Source organism: Acipenser ruthenus, unplaced genomic scaffold (assembly GCF_902713425.1).
Source record: "Acipenser ruthenus unplaced genomic scaffold, fAciRut3.2 maternal haplotype, whole genome shotgun sequence".
Taxonomy (NCBI): domain Eukaryota; kingdom Metazoa; phylum Chordata; class Actinopteri; order Acipenseriformes; family Acipenseridae; genus Acipenser; species Acipenser ruthenus.
The window spans coordinates 35,341-50,033 of NW_026708505.1; the positions used below are offsets into that span (position 1 = coordinate 35,341).

General features: G+C 43.4%; 32 non-coding genes and 29 pseudogenes across 32 annotated transcripts; all 61 read right to left on the bottom strand.

Annotated features, from left to right (window-relative positions):
- Nucleotides 1-31: 31 nt before the first annotated feature.
- On the bottom strand, nt 32-149 carry LOC131733667 (5S ribosomal RNA; annotated as a pseudogene).
- A 100-nt stretch (nt 150-249) lies between these two features.
- LOC131733645 (5S ribosomal RNA) lies at nt 250-368 on the bottom strand. Its single transcript, XR_009326446.1, has one exon. It is a non-coding gene; the product is annotated as a 5S ribosomal RNA (ribosomal RNA).
- A 115-nt stretch (nt 369-483) lies between these two features.
- Nucleotides 484-602, bottom strand: LOC131733696 (5S ribosomal RNA; annotated as a pseudogene).
- A 323-nt stretch (nt 603-925) lies between these two features.
- LOC131733611 (5S ribosomal RNA) lies at nt 926-1,044 on the bottom strand. The gene has a single exon (XR_009326412.1). It is a non-coding gene; the product is annotated as a 5S ribosomal RNA (ribosomal RNA).
- Nucleotides 1,045-1,158: 114 nt separating this feature from the next.
- On the bottom strand, nt 1,159-1,277 carry LOC131733596 (5S ribosomal RNA). The gene has a single exon (XR_009326397.1). It is a non-coding gene; the product is annotated as a 5S ribosomal RNA (ribosomal RNA).
- Nucleotides 1,278-1,376: 99 nt separating this feature from the next.
- On the bottom strand, nt 1,377-1,496 carry LOC131733686 (5S ribosomal RNA; annotated as a pseudogene).
- A 97-nt stretch (nt 1,497-1,593) lies between these two features.
- Nucleotides 1,594-1,713, bottom strand: LOC131733669 (5S ribosomal RNA; annotated as a pseudogene).
- A 114-nt stretch (nt 1,714-1,827) lies between these two features.
- Nucleotides 1,828-1,947, bottom strand: LOC131733718 (5S ribosomal RNA; annotated as a pseudogene).
- Nucleotides 1,948-2,047: 100 nt separating this feature from the next.
- Nucleotides 2,048-2,166, bottom strand: LOC131733735 (5S ribosomal RNA). Its single transcript, XR_009326462.1, has one exon. It is a non-coding gene; the product is annotated as a 5S ribosomal RNA (ribosomal RNA).
- A 99-nt stretch (nt 2,167-2,265) lies between these two features.
- Nucleotides 2,266-2,384, bottom strand: LOC131733762 (5S ribosomal RNA). The gene has a single exon (XR_009326474.1). It is a non-coding gene; the product is annotated as a 5S ribosomal RNA (ribosomal RNA).
- A 114-nt stretch (nt 2,385-2,498) lies between these two features.
- Nucleotides 2,499-2,617, bottom strand: LOC131733616 (5S ribosomal RNA). Its single transcript, XR_009326417.1, has one exon. It is a non-coding gene; the product is annotated as a 5S ribosomal RNA (ribosomal RNA).
- A 100-nt stretch (nt 2,618-2,717) lies between these two features.
- Nucleotides 2,718-2,826, bottom strand: LOC131733746 (5S ribosomal RNA; annotated as a pseudogene).
- Nucleotides 2,827-2,923: 97 nt separating this feature from the next.
- LOC131733591 (5S ribosomal RNA) lies at nt 2,924-3,042 on the bottom strand. Its single transcript, XR_009326392.1, has one exon. It is a non-coding gene; the product is annotated as a 5S ribosomal RNA (ribosomal RNA).
- A 100-nt stretch (nt 3,043-3,142) lies between these two features.
- On the bottom strand, nt 3,143-3,261 carry LOC131733622 (5S ribosomal RNA). Its single transcript, XR_009326423.1, has one exon. It is a non-coding gene; the product is annotated as a 5S ribosomal RNA (ribosomal RNA).
- A 113-nt stretch (nt 3,262-3,374) lies between these two features.
- LOC131733578 (5S ribosomal RNA) lies at nt 3,375-3,493 on the bottom strand. Its single transcript, XR_009326379.1, has one exon. It is a non-coding gene; the product is annotated as a 5S ribosomal RNA (ribosomal RNA).
- A 114-nt stretch (nt 3,494-3,607) lies between these two features.
- On the bottom strand, nt 3,608-3,726 carry LOC131733779 (5S ribosomal RNA). Its single transcript, XR_009326491.1, has one exon. It is a non-coding gene; the product is annotated as a 5S ribosomal RNA (ribosomal RNA).
- Nucleotides 3,727-3,841: 115 nt separating this feature from the next.
- Nucleotides 3,842-3,960, bottom strand: LOC131733697 (5S ribosomal RNA; annotated as a pseudogene).
- A 322-nt stretch (nt 3,961-4,282) lies between these two features.
- Nucleotides 4,283-4,401, bottom strand: LOC131733612 (5S ribosomal RNA). The gene has a single exon (XR_009326413.1). It is a non-coding gene; the product is annotated as a 5S ribosomal RNA (ribosomal RNA).
- A 114-nt stretch (nt 4,402-4,515) lies between these two features.
- On the bottom strand, nt 4,516-4,634 carry LOC131733597 (5S ribosomal RNA). The gene has a single exon (XR_009326398.1). It is a non-coding gene; the product is annotated as a 5S ribosomal RNA (ribosomal RNA).
- Nucleotides 4,635-4,734: 100 nt separating this feature from the next.
- On the bottom strand, nt 4,735-4,853 carry LOC131733638 (5S ribosomal RNA). The gene has a single exon (XR_009326439.1). It is a non-coding gene; the product is annotated as a 5S ribosomal RNA (ribosomal RNA).
- Nucleotides 4,854-4,950: 97 nt separating this feature from the next.
- On the bottom strand, nt 4,951-5,069 carry LOC131733602 (5S ribosomal RNA). Its single transcript, XR_009326403.1, has one exon. It is a non-coding gene; the product is annotated as a 5S ribosomal RNA (ribosomal RNA).
- Nucleotides 5,070-5,169: 100 nt separating this feature from the next.
- Nucleotides 5,170-5,288, bottom strand: LOC131733647 (5S ribosomal RNA). Its single transcript, XR_009326448.1, has one exon. It is a non-coding gene; the product is annotated as a 5S ribosomal RNA (ribosomal RNA).
- Nucleotides 5,289-5,403: 115 nt separating this feature from the next.
- LOC131733698 (5S ribosomal RNA) lies at nt 5,404-5,522 on the bottom strand (annotated as a pseudogene).
- A 101-nt stretch (nt 5,523-5,623) lies between these two features.
- LOC131733748 (5S ribosomal RNA) lies at nt 5,624-5,732 on the bottom strand (annotated as a pseudogene).
- A 114-nt stretch (nt 5,733-5,846) lies between these two features.
- On the bottom strand, nt 5,847-5,964 carry LOC131733675 (5S ribosomal RNA; annotated as a pseudogene).
- Nucleotides 5,965-6,078: 114 nt separating this feature from the next.
- On the bottom strand, nt 6,079-6,197 carry LOC131733598 (5S ribosomal RNA). The gene has a single exon (XR_009326399.1). It is a non-coding gene; the product is annotated as a 5S ribosomal RNA (ribosomal RNA).
- A 114-nt stretch (nt 6,198-6,311) lies between these two features.
- On the bottom strand, nt 6,312-6,430 carry LOC131733599 (5S ribosomal RNA). Its single transcript, XR_009326400.1, has one exon. It is a non-coding gene; the product is annotated as a 5S ribosomal RNA (ribosomal RNA).
- A 100-nt stretch (nt 6,431-6,530) lies between these two features.
- Nucleotides 6,531-6,649, bottom strand: LOC131733639 (5S ribosomal RNA). Its single transcript, XR_009326440.1, has one exon. It is a non-coding gene; the product is annotated as a 5S ribosomal RNA (ribosomal RNA).
- Nucleotides 6,650-6,746: 97 nt separating this feature from the next.
- LOC131733684 (5S ribosomal RNA) lies at nt 6,747-6,864 on the bottom strand (annotated as a pseudogene).
- A 114-nt stretch (nt 6,865-6,978) lies between these two features.
- Nucleotides 6,979-7,097, bottom strand: LOC131733665 (5S ribosomal RNA; annotated as a pseudogene).
- Nucleotides 7,098-7,198: 101 nt separating this feature from the next.
- On the bottom strand, nt 7,199-7,317 carry LOC131733747 (5S ribosomal RNA). Its single transcript, XR_009326463.1, has one exon. It is a non-coding gene; the product is annotated as a 5S ribosomal RNA (ribosomal RNA).
- A 99-nt stretch (nt 7,318-7,416) lies between these two features.
- Nucleotides 7,417-7,535, bottom strand: LOC131733755 (5S ribosomal RNA). Its single transcript, XR_009326467.1, has one exon. It is a non-coding gene; the product is annotated as a 5S ribosomal RNA (ribosomal RNA).
- Nucleotides 7,536-7,648: 113 nt separating this feature from the next.
- LOC131733617 (5S ribosomal RNA) lies at nt 7,649-7,767 on the bottom strand. Its single transcript, XR_009326418.1, has one exon. It is a non-coding gene; the product is annotated as a 5S ribosomal RNA (ribosomal RNA).
- Nucleotides 7,768-7,864: 97 nt separating this feature from the next.
- On the bottom strand, nt 7,865-7,978 carry LOC131733729 (5S ribosomal RNA; annotated as a pseudogene).
- Nucleotides 7,979-8,079: 101 nt separating this feature from the next.
- Nucleotides 8,080-8,198, bottom strand: LOC131733623 (5S ribosomal RNA). The gene has a single exon (XR_009326424.1). It is a non-coding gene; the product is annotated as a 5S ribosomal RNA (ribosomal RNA).
- A 113-nt stretch (nt 8,199-8,311) lies between these two features.
- On the bottom strand, nt 8,312-8,429 carry LOC131733678 (5S ribosomal RNA; annotated as a pseudogene).
- A 115-nt stretch (nt 8,430-8,544) lies between these two features.
- LOC131733671 (5S ribosomal RNA) lies at nt 8,545-8,664 on the bottom strand (annotated as a pseudogene).
- Nucleotides 8,665-8,778: 114 nt separating this feature from the next.
- Nucleotides 8,779-8,896, bottom strand: LOC131733728 (5S ribosomal RNA; annotated as a pseudogene).
- A 322-nt stretch (nt 8,897-9,218) lies between these two features.
- On the bottom strand, nt 9,219-9,336 carry LOC131733705 (5S ribosomal RNA; annotated as a pseudogene).
- A 115-nt stretch (nt 9,337-9,451) lies between these two features.
- Nucleotides 9,452-9,569, bottom strand: LOC131733712 (5S ribosomal RNA; annotated as a pseudogene).
- A 101-nt stretch (nt 9,570-9,670) lies between these two features.
- On the bottom strand, nt 9,671-9,788 carry LOC131733708 (5S ribosomal RNA; annotated as a pseudogene).
- Nucleotides 9,789-9,884: 96 nt separating this feature from the next.
- LOC131733613 (5S ribosomal RNA) lies at nt 9,885-10,003 on the bottom strand. Its single transcript, XR_009326414.1, has one exon. It is a non-coding gene; the product is annotated as a 5S ribosomal RNA (ribosomal RNA).
- Nucleotides 10,004-10,103: 100 nt separating this feature from the next.
- LOC131733648 (5S ribosomal RNA) lies at nt 10,104-10,222 on the bottom strand. The gene has a single exon (XR_009326449.1). It is a non-coding gene; the product is annotated as a 5S ribosomal RNA (ribosomal RNA).
- A 114-nt stretch (nt 10,223-10,336) lies between these two features.
- On the bottom strand, nt 10,337-10,455 carry LOC131733699 (5S ribosomal RNA; annotated as a pseudogene).
- Nucleotides 10,456-10,556: 101 nt separating this feature from the next.
- LOC131733749 (5S ribosomal RNA) lies at nt 10,557-10,665 on the bottom strand (annotated as a pseudogene).
- A 113-nt stretch (nt 10,666-10,778) lies between these two features.
- LOC131733707 (5S ribosomal RNA) lies at nt 10,779-10,896 on the bottom strand (annotated as a pseudogene).
- A 114-nt stretch (nt 10,897-11,010) lies between these two features.
- Nucleotides 11,011-11,129, bottom strand: LOC131733600 (5S ribosomal RNA). Its single transcript, XR_009326401.1, has one exon. It is a non-coding gene; the product is annotated as a 5S ribosomal RNA (ribosomal RNA).
- A 112-nt stretch (nt 11,130-11,241) lies between these two features.
- Nucleotides 11,242-11,361, bottom strand: LOC131733676 (5S ribosomal RNA; annotated as a pseudogene).
- A 114-nt stretch (nt 11,362-11,475) lies between these two features.
- LOC131733601 (5S ribosomal RNA) lies at nt 11,476-11,594 on the bottom strand. The gene has a single exon (XR_009326402.1). It is a non-coding gene; the product is annotated as a 5S ribosomal RNA (ribosomal RNA).
- Nucleotides 11,595-11,693: 99 nt separating this feature from the next.
- Nucleotides 11,694-11,812, bottom strand: LOC131733640 (5S ribosomal RNA). Its single transcript, XR_009326441.1, has one exon. It is a non-coding gene; the product is annotated as a 5S ribosomal RNA (ribosomal RNA).
- A 96-nt stretch (nt 11,813-11,908) lies between these two features.
- Nucleotides 11,909-12,027, bottom strand: LOC131733770 (5S ribosomal RNA). The gene has a single exon (XR_009326482.1). It is a non-coding gene; the product is annotated as a 5S ribosomal RNA (ribosomal RNA).
- A 115-nt stretch (nt 12,028-12,142) lies between these two features.
- Nucleotides 12,143-12,259, bottom strand: LOC131733737 (5S ribosomal RNA; annotated as a pseudogene).
- A 100-nt stretch (nt 12,260-12,359) lies between these two features.
- LOC131733752 (5S ribosomal RNA) lies at nt 12,360-12,478 on the bottom strand. Its single transcript, XR_009326464.1, has one exon. It is a non-coding gene; the product is annotated as a 5S ribosomal RNA (ribosomal RNA).
- A 99-nt stretch (nt 12,479-12,577) lies between these two features.
- Nucleotides 12,578-12,696, bottom strand: LOC131733763 (5S ribosomal RNA). The gene has a single exon (XR_009326475.1). It is a non-coding gene; the product is annotated as a 5S ribosomal RNA (ribosomal RNA).
- A 114-nt stretch (nt 12,697-12,810) lies between these two features.
- LOC131733674 (5S ribosomal RNA) lies at nt 12,811-12,930 on the bottom strand (annotated as a pseudogene).
- A 96-nt stretch (nt 12,931-13,026) lies between these two features.
- LOC131733717 (5S ribosomal RNA) lies at nt 13,027-13,143 on the bottom strand (annotated as a pseudogene).
- A 100-nt stretch (nt 13,144-13,243) lies between these two features.
- Nucleotides 13,244-13,362, bottom strand: LOC131733625 (5S ribosomal RNA). Its single transcript, XR_009326426.1, has one exon. It is a non-coding gene; the product is annotated as a 5S ribosomal RNA (ribosomal RNA).
- A 112-nt stretch (nt 13,363-13,474) lies between these two features.
- Nucleotides 13,475-13,594, bottom strand: LOC131733672 (5S ribosomal RNA; annotated as a pseudogene).
- A 113-nt stretch (nt 13,595-13,707) lies between these two features.
- LOC131733780 (5S ribosomal RNA) lies at nt 13,708-13,826 on the bottom strand. Its single transcript, XR_009326492.1, has one exon. It is a non-coding gene; the product is annotated as a 5S ribosomal RNA (ribosomal RNA).
- A 115-nt stretch (nt 13,827-13,941) lies between these two features.
- On the bottom strand, nt 13,942-14,059 carry LOC131733727 (5S ribosomal RNA; annotated as a pseudogene).
- A 322-nt stretch (nt 14,060-14,381) lies between these two features.
- On the bottom strand, nt 14,382-14,499 carry LOC131733700 (5S ribosomal RNA; annotated as a pseudogene).
- Between the last annotated feature and the right edge of the window lie 194 nt (nt 14,500-14,693).

The following is a 14,693-nucleotide window of genomic DNA, read 5'->3' on the forward strand; positions in this document are numbered from 1 at the left end:
TCAATTGTAAAATGTAATTACAAAAAAGTAATGCCTGCAGCACTTCATATTCCCAGGTGGTCTCCCATCCAAGTACTACCAAGCCCAACATTGCTTAGCTTCTGAGATCAGACGAGATCAGGCTTATTCAAGGTGGTGTGGCCGCAGGCGATTGCATTTCTGCTTTCATGACTTTTATGTTTAGTGAGCTGGGGGTGATTCCTCCAAAATTTCCTTTTGTCCTCCACACATTTCAATTGTAAAATGTAATACCTGCAGCACTTGATATTCCCAGGTGGTCTCCCATCCAAGTACTAACCAAGCCCAACATTGCTTAGCTTCTGAGATTAGACGAGATCAGGCTTATTCAAGGTGGTGTGGCCGCAGGCGATTGCAGTTCTGCTTTCATGACTTTTATGTTTAGTGAGCTGGGGGTGATTCCTCCAAAATTTCCTTTTGTCCTCCACACATTTCAATTGGTAAAATGTAATTACAAAAATGTAATGCCTGCAGCACTTGATATTCCCAGGTGGTCTCCCATCCAAGTACTAACCAAGCTCAACATTGCTTAGCTTTTAAGATCAGACGAGATCAGGCTTATTCAAGGTGGTCTGGCCGCAGGCGATTGCATTTCTGCTTTCCTGACACTTATATTTAGCGAGCTGGGGGGTGATTCCTCCAAAATTTCCTTTAGTCCTCCACACATTTCAATTGTAAAATGTAATGCCTGCAGCACTTGATATTCCCAGGTGTCTCCCATCCAACTACTAAATAAGCCCAACATTGCTTAGCTTCTGAGATCAGGCTTATTCAAGGTGGTGTGGCCGCAGGCGATTGCATTTCTGCTTTCATGACTTTTATGTTTAGTGAGCTGGGGGTGATTCCTCAAAAATTTCCTTTTGTCCTCCACACATTTCAATTGTAAAATGTAATTACAAAAATGCAATGCCTGCAGCACTTGATATTCCCAGGTGGTCTCCCATCCAAGTACTAACCAAGCCAAACATTGCTTAGCTTCTGAGATCAGACGAGATCAGGCTTATTCAAGGTGGTGTGGCCGCAGGCGATTGCATTTCTGCTTTCATGAATTTTATGTTTAGTGAGCTGGGGGTGATTCCTCCAAAATTTCCTTTTGTCCTCCACACATTTCAATTGTAAAATGTAATTACAAAAAAGTAATGCCTGCAGCACTTCATATTCCCAGGTGGTCTCCCATCCAAGTACTAACCAAGCCCAACATTGCTTAGCTTCTGAGATCAGACGAGATCAGGCTTATTCAAGGTGGTGTGGCCGCAGGCGATTGCATTTCTGCTTTCATGACTTTTATGTTTAGTGAGCTGGGGGTGATTCCTCCAAAATTTCCTTTTGTCCTCCACACATTTCAATTGTAAAATGTATACCTGCAGCACTTGATATTCCCAGGTGGTCTCCCATCCAAGTACTATCCAAGCCCCAATATTGCTTAGCTTCTGAGATCAGACGAGATCAGGCTTATTCAAGGTGGTGTGGCTGCAGGCGATTGCATTTCTGCTTTCATGACTTTTATGTTTAGTGAGCTGGGGGTGATTCCTCCAAAATTTCCTTTTGTCCACACATTTCAATTGTAAAATGTAATGCCTGCGGCACTTGATATTCCCAGGTGGTCTCCCATCCAAGTACTAACCAAGGCCCAACATTGCTTAGCTTCTGAGATCAGACGAGATCAGACTTATTCAAGGTGGTGTGGCCGCAGGCGATTGCAGTTCTGCTTTCATGACTTTTATGTTTAGTGAGCTGGGGGTGATTCCTCCAAAATTTCCTTTTGTCCTCCACACATTTCAATTGTAAAATGTAATTACAAAAATGTAATGCCTGCAGCACTTGATATTCCCAGGTGGTCTCCCATCCAATTACTAACCAAACCCAACATTGCTTAGCGTTCTGAGATCAGACGAGATCAGGCTTATTCAAGGTGGTGTGGCCGCAGGCGATTGCATTTCTGCTTTCATGACTTTTATGTTTAGTGAGCTGGGGGTGATTCCTCCAAAATTTCCTTTTGTCCTCCAAACATTTCAATTGTAAAATGTAATGCCTGCAGCACTTGATATTCCCAGGTGGTCTCCCATCCAAGTACTAACCAAGCCCAACATTGCTTAGCTTCTGAGATCAGACGAGATCAGGCTTATTCAAGGTGGTGTGGCCGCAGGCGATTGCATTTCTGCTTTCATGACTTTTATGTTTAGTGAGCTGGGGGTGATTCCTCCAAAATTTCCTTTTGTCCTCCACACATTTCAATGTAAAATGTAATACCTGCAGCACTTGATATTCCCAGGTGGTCTCCCATCCAAGTACTAACCAAGCCCAACATTGCTTAGCTTCTGAGATCAGACGAGATCAGGCTTATTCAAGGTGGTGTGGCCGCAGGCGATTGCAGTTCTGCTTTCATGACTTTTATGTTTAGTGAGCTGGGGGTGATTCCTCCAAAATTTCCTTTTGTCCTCCACACATTTCAATTGTAAAATGTAATTACAAAAATGTAATGCCTGCAGCACTTGATATTCCCAGGTGGTCTCCCATCCAAGTACTAACCAAGCTCAACATTGCTTAGCTTCTGAGATCAGACGAGATCAGGCTTATTCAAGGTGGTCTGGCCGCAGGCGATTGCATTTCTGCTTTCCTGACACTTATATTTAGCGAGCTGGGGGTGATTCCTCCAAAATTTCCTTTAGTCCTCCACACATTTCAATTGTAAAATGTAATGCCTGCAGCACTTGATATTCCCAGGTGGTCTCCCATCCAACTACTAAATAAGCCCAACATTGCTTAGCTTCTGAGATCAGGCTTATTCAAGGTGGTGTGGCCGCAGGCGATTGCATTTCTGCGTTCATGACTTTTATGTTTAGTGAGCTGGGGGTGATTCCTCCAAAATTTCCTTTTGTCCACACATTTCAATTGTAAAATGTAATGCCTGCGGCACTTGATATTCCCAGGTGGTCTCCCATCCAAGTACTAACCAAGCCCAACATTGCTTAGCTTCTGAGATCAGACGAGATCAGGCTCATTCAAGGTGGTGTGGCCGCAGGCGATTGCATTTCTGCTTTCATGACTTTTATGTTTAGTGAGCTGGGGGTGATTCCTCCAAAATTTCCTTTTGTCCTCCAAACATTTCAATTGTAAAATGTAATGCCTGCAGCACTTGATTTTCCCAGGTGGTCTCCCATCCAAGTACTAACCAAGCCCAACATTGCTTAGCTTCTGAGATCAGACGAGATCAGGCTTATTCAAGGTGGTGTGGCCGCAGTTGATTGCATTTCTGCTTCATGACTTTTATGTTTAGTGAGCTGGGGGTGATTCCTCCAAAATTTCCTTTTGTCATCCACACATGTCAATTGTAAAATGTAATTACAAAAATGTAATGCCTGCAGCACTTGATATTCCCAGGTGGTCTCCCATCCAAGTACTAACCAAGCCCAACATTGCTTAGCTTCTGAGATCAGACGAGATCAGACTTATTCAAGGTGGTGTGGCCGCAGGCGATTGCAGTTCTGCTTTCATGACTTTTATGTTTAGTGAGCTGGGGGTGATTCCTCCAAAATTTCCTTTTGTCCTCCACACATTTCAATTGTAAAATGTAATTACAAAAATGTAATGCCTGCAGCACTTGATATTCCCAGGTGGTCTCCCATCCAAGTACTAACCAAACCCAACATTGCTTAGCTTCTGAGATCAGACGAGATCAGGCTTATTCAAGGTGGTGTGGCCGCAGGCGATTGCATTTCTGCTTTCATGACTTTTATGTTTAGTGAGCTGGGGGGTGATTCCTCCAAAATTTCCTTTTGTCCTCCACACATTTCAATTGTAAAATGTAATTACAAAAATGTAATGCCTGCAGCACTTGATATTCCCAGGTGGTCTCCCATCCAAGTACTAACCAAGCTCAACATTGCTTAGCTTTTAAGATCAGACGAGATCAGGCTTATTCAAGGTGGTCTGGCCGCAGGCGATTGCATTTCTGCTTTCCTGACACTTATATTTAGCGAGCTGGGGGTGATTCCTCCAAAATTTCCTTTAGTCCTCCACACATTTCAATTGTAAAATGTAATGCCTGCAGCACTTGATATTCCCAGGTGTCTCCCATCCAACTACTAAATAAGCCCAACATTGCTTAGCTTCTGAGATCAGGCTTATTCAAGGTGGTGTGGCCGCAGGCGATTGCATTTCTGCGTTCATGACTTTTATGTTTAGTGAGCTGGGGGTGATTCCTCAAAAATTTCCTTTTGTCCTCCACACATTTCAATTGTAAAATGTAATTACAAAAATGCAATGCCTGCAGCACTTGATATTCCCAGGTGGTCTCCCATCCAAGTACTAACCAAGCCAAACATTGCTTAGCTTCTGAGATCAGACGAGATCAGGCTTATTCAAGGTGGTGTGGCCGCAGGCGATTGCATTTCTGCTTTCATGAATTTTATGTTTAGTGAGCTGGGGGTGATTCCTCCAAAATTTCCTTTTGTCCTCCACACATTTCAATTGTAAAATGTAATTACAAAAAGTTAATGCCTGCAGCACTTCATATTCCCAGGTGGTCTCCCATCCAAGTACTAACCAAGCCCAACATTGCTTAGCTTCTGAGATCAGACGAGATCAGGCTTATTCAAGGTGGTGTGGCCGCAGGCGATTGCATTTCTGCTTTCATGACTTTTATGTTTAGTGAGCTGGGGGTGATTCCTCCAAAATTTCCTTTTGTCCTCCACACATTTCAATTGTAAAATGTAATACCTGCAGCACTTGATATTCCCAGGTGGTCTCCCATCCAAGTACTATCCAAGCCCAATATTGCTTAGCTTCTGAGATCAGACGAGATCAGGCTTATTCAAGGTGGTGTGGCTGCAGGCGATTGCATTTCTGCTTTCATGACTTTTATGTTTAGTGAGCTGGGGGTGATTCCTCCAAAATTTCTTTTGTCCACACATTTCAATTGTAAAATGGTAATGCCTGCGGCACTTGATATTCCCAGGTGGTCTCCCATCCAAGTACTAACCAAGCCCAACATTGCTTAGCTTCTGAGATCAGACGAGATCAGGCTCATTCAAGGTGGTGTGGCCGCAGGCGATTGCAGTTCTGCTTTCATGACTTTTATGTTTAGTGAGCTGGGGGTGATTCCTCCAAAATTTCCTTTTGTCCTCCACACATTTCAATTGTAAAATGTAATACCTGCAGCACTTGATATTCCCAGGTGGTCTCCCATCCAAGTACTAACCAAGCCCAACATTGCTTAGCTTCTGAGATTAGACGAGATCAGGCTTATTCAAGGTGGTGTGGCCGCAGGCGATTGCAGTTCTGCTTTCATGACTTTTATGTTTAGTGAGCTGGGGGGTGATTCCTCCAAAATTTCCTTTTGTCCTCCACACATTTCAATTGTAAAATGTAATTACAAAAATGTAATGCCTGCAGCACTTGATATTCCCAGGTGGTCTCCCATCCAAGTACTAACCAAGCTCAACATTGCTTAGCTTTTAAGATCAGACGAGATCAGGCTTATTCAAGGTGGTCTGGCCGCAGGCGATTGCATTTTCTGCTTTCCTGACACTTATATTTAGCGAGCTGGGGGTGATTCCTCCAAAATTTCCTTTAGTCCTCCACACATTTCAATTGTAAAATGTAATGCCTGCAGCACTTGATATTCCCAGGTGGTCTCCCATCCAACTACTAAATAAGCCCAACATTGCTTAGCTTCTGAGATCAGGCTTATTCAAGGTGGTGTGGCCGCAGGCGATTGCATTTCTGCTTTCATGACTTTTATGTTTAGTGAGCTGGGGGTGATTCCTCAAAAATTTCCTTTTGTCCTCCACACATTTCAATTGTAAAATGTAATTACAAAAATGCAATGCCTGCAGCACTTGATATTCCCAGGTGGTCTCCCATCCAAGTACTACCAAGCCAAACATTGCTTAGCTTCTGAGATCAGACGAGATCAGGCTTATTCAAGGTGGTGTGGCCGCAGGCGATTGCATTTTCTGCTTTCATGAATTTTATGTTTAGTGAGCTGGGGGTGATTCCTCCAAAATTTCCTTTGTCCTCCACACATTTCAATTGTAAAATGTAATTACAAAAAAGTAATGCCTGCAGCACTTCATATTCCCAGGTGGTCTCCCATCCAAGTACTAACCAAGCCCAACATTGCTTAGCTTCTGAGATCAGACGAGATCAGGCTTATTCAAGGTGGTGTGGCCGCAGGCGATTGCATTTCTGCTTTCATGAATTTTATGTTTAGTGAGCTGGGGGTGATTCCTCCATAATTTCCTTTTGTCCTCCACACATTTCAATTGTAAAATGTAATTACAAAAAAGTAATGCCTGCAGCACTTCATATTCCCAGGTGGTCTCCCATCCAAGTACTAACCAAGCCCAACATTGCTTAGCTTCTGAGATCAGACGAGATCAGGCTTATTCAAGGTGGTGTGGCCGCAGGCGATTGCATTTCTGCTTTCATGACTTTTATGTTTAGTGAGCTGGGGGTGATTCCTCCAAAATTTCCTTTTGTCCTCCACACATTTCAATTGTAAAATGTAATACCTGCAGCACTTGATATTCCCAGGTGGTCTCCCATCCAAGTACTATCCAAGCCCAATATTGCTTAGCTTCTGAGATCAGACGAGATCAGGCTTATTCAAGGTGGTGTGGCTGCAGGCGATTGCATTTCTGCTTTCATGACTTTTATGTTTAGTGAGCTGGGGGTGATTCCTCCAAAATTTCCTTTTGTCCACACATTTCAATTGTAAAATGTAATGCCTGCGGCACTTGATATTCCCAGGTGTCTCCCATCCAAGTACTAACCAAGCCCAACATTGCTTAGCTTCTGAGATCAGACGAGATCAGACTTATTCAAGGTGGTGTGGCCGCAGGCGATTGCAGTTCTGCTTTCATGACTTTTATGTTTAGTGAGCTGGGGGTGATTCCTCCAAAATTTCCTTTTGTCCTCCACACATTTCAATTGTAAAATGTAATTACAAAAATGTAATGCCTGCAGCACTTGATATTCCCAGGTGGTCTCCCATCCAATTACTAACCAAACCCAACATTGCTTAGCTTCTGAGATCAGACGAGATCAGGCTTATTCAAGGTGGTGTGGCCGCAGGCGATTGCATTTCTGCTTTCATGACTTTTATGTTTAGTGAGCTGGGGGTGATTCCTCCAAAATTTCGCTTTTGTCCTCCAAACATTTCAATTGTAAAATGTAATGCCTGCAGCACTTGATATTCCCAGGTGGTCTCCCATCCAAGTACTAACCAAGCCCAACATTGCTTAGCTTCTGAGATCAGACGAGATCAGGCTTATTCAAGGTGGTGTGGCCGCAGGCGATTGCATTTCTGCTTTCATGACTTTTATGTTTAGTGAGCTGGGGGTGATTCCTCCAAAATTTCCTTTTGTCCTCCACACATTTCAATTGTAAAATGTAAACCTGCAGCACTTGATATTCCCAGGTGGTCTCCCATCCAAGTACTAACCAAGCCCAACATTGCTTAGCTTCTGAGATCAGACGAGATCAGGCTTATTCAAGGTGGTGTGGCCGCAGGCGATTGCAGTTCTGCTTTCATGACTTTTATGTTTAGTGAGCTGGGGGTGATTCCTCCAAAATTTCCTTTTGTCCTCCACACATTTCATTGTAAAATGTAATTACAAAAATGTAATGCCTGCAGCACTTGATATTCCCAGGTGGTCTCCCATCCAAGTACTAACCAAGCTCAACATTGCTTAGCTTCTGAGATCAGACGAGATCAGGCTTATTCAAGGTGGTCTGGCCGCAGGCGATTGCATTTCTGCTTTCATGACTTTTATGTTTAGTGAGCTGGGGGTGATTCCTCCAAAATTTCCTTTTGTCCACACATTTCAATTGTAAAATGTAATGCCTGCGGCACTTGATATCCCAGGTGGTCTCCCATCCAAGTACTAACCAAGCCCAACATTGCTTAGCTTCTGAGATCAGACGAGATCAGGCTCATTCAAGGTGGTGCGCAGGCGATTGCATTTCTGCTTTCATGACTTTTATGTTTAGTGAGCTGGGGGGTGATTCCTCCAAAATTTCCTTTTGTCCTCCAAACATTTCAATTGTAAAATGTAATGCCTGCAGCACTTGATTTTCCCAGGTGGTCTCCCATCCAAGTACTAACCAAGCCCAACATTGCTTAGCTTCTGAGATCAGACGAGATCAGGCTTATTCAAGGTGGTGTGGCCGCAGTTGATTGCATTTCTGCTTCATGACTTTTATGTTTAGTGAGCTGGGGGTGATTCCTCCAAAATTTCCTTTTGTCATCCACACATTTCAATTGTAAAATGTAATTACAAAAATGTAATGCCTGCAGCACTTGATATTCCCAGGTGGTCTCCATCCAAGTACTAACCAAGCCCAACATTGCTTAGCTTCTGAGATCAGACGAGATCAGACTTATTCAAGGTGGTGTGGCCGCAGGCGATTGCAGTTCTGCTTTCATGACTTTTATGTTTAGTGAGCTGGGGGTGATTCCTCCAAAATTTCCTTTTGTCCCTCCACACATTTCAATTGTAAAATGTAATTACAAAAATGTAATGCCTGCAGCACTTGATATTCCCAGGTGGTCTCCCATCCAAGTACTAACCAAACCCAACATTGCTTAGCTTCTGAGATCAGACGAGATCAGGCTTATTCAAGGGTGGTGTGGCCGCAGGCGATTGCATTTCTGCTTTCATGACTTTTATGTTTAGTGAGCTGGGGGTGATTCCTCCAAAATTTCCTTTTGTCCTCCACACATTTCAATTGTAAAATGTAATTACAAAAATGTAATGCCTGCAGCACTTGATATTCCCAGGTGGTCTCCCATCCAAGTACTAACCAAGCTCAACATTGCTTAGCTTTTAAGATCAGACGAGATCAGCTTATTCAAGGTGGTCTGGCCGCAGGCGATTGCATTTCTGCTTTCCTGACACTTATATTAGCGAGCTGGGGGTGATTCCTCCAAAATTTCCTTTAGTCCTCCACACATTTCAATTGTAAAATGTAATGGCCTGCAGCACTTGATATTCCCAGGTGTCTCCCATCCAACTACTAAATATGCCCAACATTGCTTAGCTTCTGAGATCAGGCTTATTCAAGGTGGTGTGGCCGCAGGCGATTGCATTTCTGCTTTCATGACTTTTATGTTAGTGAGCTGGGGGTGATTCCTCAAAAATTTCCTTTTGTCCTCCACACATTTCAATTGTAAAATGTAATTACAAAAAATGCAATGCCTGCAGCACTTGATATTCCAGGTGGTCTCCCATCCAAGTACTAACCAAGCCAAACATTGCTTAGCTTCTGAGATCAGACGAGATCAGGCTTATTCAAGGTGGTGTGGCCGCAGGCGATTGCATTTCTGCTTTCATGAAGTTTATGTTTAGTGAGCTGGGGGTGATTCCTCCAAAATTTCCTTTTGTCCTCCACACATTTCAATTGTAAAATGTAATTACAAAAAAGTAATGCCTGCAGCACTTCATATTCCCAGGTGGTCTCCCATCCAAGTACTAACCAAGCCCAACATTGCTTAGCTTCTGAGATCAGACGAGATCAGGCTTATTCAAAGTGGTGTGGCCGGCAGGCGATTGCATTTCTGCTTTCATGACTTTTATGTTTAGTGAGCTGGGGGTGATTCCTCCAAAATTTCCTTTTGTCCTCCACACATTTCAATTGTAAAATGTAATACCTGCAGCACTTGATATTCCCAGGTGGTCTCCCATCCAAGTACTATCCAAGCCCATATTGCTTAGCTTCTGAGATCAGACGAGATCAGGCTTATTCAAGGTGGTGTGGCTGCAGGCGATTGCATTTCTGCTTTCATGACTTTTATGTTTAGTGAGCTGGGGGTGATTCCTCCAAAATTTCCTTTGTCCACACATTTCAATTGTAAAATGTAATGCCTGCGGCACTTGATATTCCCAGGTGGTCTCCCATCCAAGTACTAACCAAGCCCAACATTGCTTAGCTTCTGAGATCAGACGAGATCAGGCTCATTCAAGGTGGTGTGGCCGCAGGCGATTGCATTTCTGCTTTCATGACTTTGTATGTTTAGTGAGCTGGGGGTGATTCCTCCAAAATTTCCTTTTGTCCTCCACACATTTCAATTGTAAATGTAATACCTGCAGCACTTGATATTCCCAGGTGGTCTCCCATCCAAGTACTAACCAAGCCCAACATTGCTTAGCTTCTGAGATTAGACGAGATCAGGCTTATTCAAGGTGGTGTGGCCGCAGGCGATTGCAGTTCTGCTTTCATGACTTTTATGTTTAGTGAGCTGGGGGTGATTCCTCCAAAATTTCCTTTTGTCCTCCACACATTTCAATTGTAAAATGTAATTACAAAAATGTAATGCCTGCAGCACTTGATATTCCCAGGTGGTCTCCCATCCAAGTACTAACCAAGCTCAACATTGCTTAGCTTTTAAGATCAGACGAGATCAGGCTTATTCAAGGTGGTCTGGCCGCAGGCGATTGCATTTCTGCTTTCCTGACACGTATATTTAGCGAGCTGGGGGTGATTCCTCCAAAATTTCCTTTAGTCCTTCCACACATTTCAATTGTAAAATGTAATGCCTGCAGCACTTGATATTCCCAGGTGGTCTCCCATCCAACTACTAAATAAGCCCAACATTGCTTAGCTTCTGAGATCAGGCTTATTCAAGGTGGTGTGGCCGCAGGCGATTGCATTCTGCTTTCATGACTTTTATGTTTAGTGAGCTGGGGGTGATTCCTCAAAAATTTCCTTTTGTCCTCCACACATTTCAATTGTAAAATGTAATTACAAAAATGCAATGCCTGCAGCACTTGATATTCCCAGGTGGTCTCCCATCCAAGTACTAACCAAGCCAAACATTGCTTAGCTTCTGAGATCAGACGAGATCAGGCTTATTCAAGGTGGTGGGCCGCAGGCGATTGCATTTCTGCTTTCATGAATTTTATGTTTAGTGAGCTGGGGGTGATTCCGCCAAAATTTCCTTTTGTCCTCCACACATTTCAATTGTAAAATGTAATTACAAAAAAGTAATGCCTGCAGCACTTCATATTCCCAGGTGGTCTCCCATCCAAGTACTAACCAAGCCCAACATTGCTTAGCTTCTGAGATCAGACGAGATCAGGCTTATTCAAGGTGGTGTGGCCGCAGGCGATTGCATTTCTGCTTTCATGAATTTTATGTTTAGTGAGCTGGGGTGATTCCTCAAAATTTCCTTTTGTCCTCCACACATTTCAATTGTAAAATGTAATTACAAAAAAGTAATGCCTGCAGCACTTCATATTCCCAGGTGGTCTCCCATCCAAGTACTAACCAAGCCCAACATTGCTTAGCTTCTGAGATCAGACGAGATCAGGCTTATTCAAGGTGGGTGTGGCCGCAGGCGATTGCATTTCTGCTTTCATGAATTTTATGTTTAGTGAGCTGGGGGTGATTCCTCCAAAATTTCCTTTTGTCCTCCACACATTTCAATTGTAAAATGTAATTACAAAAAAGTAATGCCTGCAGCACTTCATATTCCCAGGTGGTCTCCCATCCAAGTACTAACCAAGCCCAACATTGCTTAGCTTCTGAGATCAGACGAGATCAGGCTTATTCAAGGTGGTGTGGCCGCAGGCGATTGCATTTCTGCTTTCATGACTTTTATGTTTAGTGAGCTGGGGGTGATTCCTCAAAATTTCCTTTTGTCCTCCACACATTTCAATTGTAAAATGTAATACCTGCAGCACTTGATATTCCCAGGTGGTCTCCCATCCAAGTACTATCCAAGCCCAATATTGCTTAGCTTCTGAGATCAGACGAGATCAGGCTTATTCAAGGTGGTGTGGCTGCAGGCGATTGCATTTCTGCTTTCATGACTTTTATGTTTAGTGAGCTGGGGTGATTCCTCCAAAATTTCCTTTTGTCCACACATTTCAATTGTAAAATGTAATGCCTGCGGCACTTGATATTCCCAGGTGGTCTCCCATCCAAGTACTAACCAAGCCCAACATTGCTTAGCTTCTGAGATCAGACGAGATCAGACTTATTCAAGGTGGTGTGGCCGCAGGCGATTGCAGTTCTGCTTTCATGACTTTTATGTTTAGTGAGCTGGGGGTGATTCCTCCAAAATTTCCTTTTGTCCTCCACACATTTCAATTGTAAAATGTAATTACAAAGAATGTAATGCCTGCAGCACTTGATATTCCAGGTGGTCTCCCATCCAATTACTAACCAAACCCAACATTGCTTAGCTTCTGAGATCAGACAGATCAGGCTTATTCAAGGTGGTGTGGCCGCAGGCGATTGCATTTCTGCTTTCATGACTTTTATGTTTAGTGAGCTGGGGGTGATTCCTCCAAAATTTCCTTTTGTCCTCCAAACATTTCAATTGTAAAATGTAATGCCTGCAGCACTTGATATTCCCAGGTGGTCTCCCATCCAAGTACTAACCAAGCCCAACATTGCTTAGCTTCTGAGATCAGACGAGATCAGGCTTATTCAAGGTGGTGTGGCCGCAGGCGATTGCATTTCTGCTTTCATGACTTTTATGTTTAGTGAGCTGGGGGTGATTCCTCCAAAATTTCCTTTTGTCCTCCACACATTTCAATGTAAAATGTAATACCTGCAGCACTTGATATTCCCAGGTGGTCTCCCATCCAAGTACTAACCAAGCCCAACATTGCTTAGCTTCTGAGATCAGACGAGATCAGGCTTATTCAAGGTGGTGTGGCCGCAGGCGATTGCAGTTCTGCTTTCATGACTTTTATGTTTAGTGAGCTGGGGGTGATTCCTCCAAAATTTCCTTTTGTCCTCCACACATTTCAATTGTAAAATGTAATTACAAAAATGTAATGCCTGCAGCACTTGATATTTCCCAGGTGGTCTCCCATCCAAGTACTAACCAAGCTCAACATTGCTTAGCTTCTGAGATCAGACGAGATCAGGCTTATTCAAGGTGGTCTGGCCGCAGGCGATTGCATTTCTGCTTTCATGACTTTTATGTTTAGTGAGCTGGGGGTGATTCCTCCAAAATTTCTTTTGTCCACACATTTCAATTGTAAAATGTAATGCCTGCGCACTTGATATTCCAGGTGGTCTCCCATCCAAGTACTAACCAAGCCCAACATTGCTTAGCTTCTGAGATCAGACGAGATCAGGCTCATTCAAGGTGGTGTGGCCGCAGGCGATTGCATTTCTGCTTTCATGACTTTTATGTTTAGTGAGCTGGGGGTGATTCCTCCAAAATTTCCTTTTGTCCTCCAAACATTTCAATTGTAAGATGTAATGCCTGCAGCACTTGATTTTCCCAGGTGGTCTCCCATCCAAGTACTAACCAAGCCCAACATTGCTTAGCTTCTGAGATCAGACGAGATCAGGCTTATTCAAGGTGGTGTGGCCGCAGTTGATTGCATTTCTGCTTCATGACTTTTATGTTTAGTGAGCTGGGGGTGATTCCTCCAAAATTTCCTTTTGTCATCCACACATTTCAATTGTAAAATGTATTACAAAAATGTAATGCCTGCAGCACTTGATATTCCCAGGTGGTCTCCCATCCAAGTACTAACCAAGCCCAACATTGCTTAGCTTCTGAGATCAGACGAGATCAGACTTATTCAAGGGTGGTGTGGCCGCAGGCGATTGCAGTTCTGCTTTCATGACTTTTATGTTTAGTGAGCTGGGGGTGATTCCTCCAAAATTTCCTTTTGTCCTCCACACATTCAATTGTAAAATGTAATTACAAAAATGTAATGCCTGCAGCACTTGATATTCCCAGGTGGTCTCCCATCCAAGTACTAACCAAACCCAACATTGCTTAGCTTCTGAGATCAGACGAGATCAGGCTTATTCAAGGTGGTGTGGCCGCAGGCGATTGCATTTCTGCTTTCATGACTTTTATGTTTAGTGAGCTGGGGGGTGATTCCTCCAAAATTTCCTTTTGTCCTCCACACATTTCAATTGTAAAATGTAATTACAAAAATGTAATGCCTGCAGCACTTGATATTCCCAGGTGGTCTCCCATCCAAGTACTAACCAAGCTCAACATTGCTTAGCTTTTAAGATCAGACGAGATCAGGCTTATCAAGGTGGTCTGGCCGCAGGCGATTGCATTTCTGCTTTCCTGACACTTATATTTAGCGAGCTGGGGGTGATTCCTCCAAAATTTCCTTTAGTCCTCCACACATTTCAATTGTAAAATGTAATGCCTGCAGCACTTGATATTCCCAGGTGTCTCCCATCCAACTACTAAATAAGCCCAACATTGCTTAGCTTCTGAGATCAGGCTTATTCAAGGTGGTGTGGCCGCAGGCGATTGCATTTCTGCTTTCATGACTTTTATGTTAGTGAGCTGGGGGGTGATTCCTCAAAAATTTCCTTTTGTCCTCCACACATTTCAATTGTAAAATGTAATTACAAAAATGCAATGCCTGCAGCACTTGATATTCCCAGGTGGTCTCCCATCCAAGTACTAACCAAGCCAAACATTGCTTAGCTTCTGAGATCAGACGAGATCAGCTTATTCAAGGTGGTGTGGCCGCAGGCGATTGCATTTCTGCTTTCATGAATTTTATGTTTAGTGAGCTGGGGGTGATTCCGTCCAAAATTTCCTTTTGTCCTCCACACATTTCAATTGTAAAATGTAATTACAAAAAGTAATGCCTGCAGCACTTCATATTCCCAGGTGGTCTCCCATCCAAGTACTAACCAAGCCCAACATTGCTTAGCTTCTGAGATCA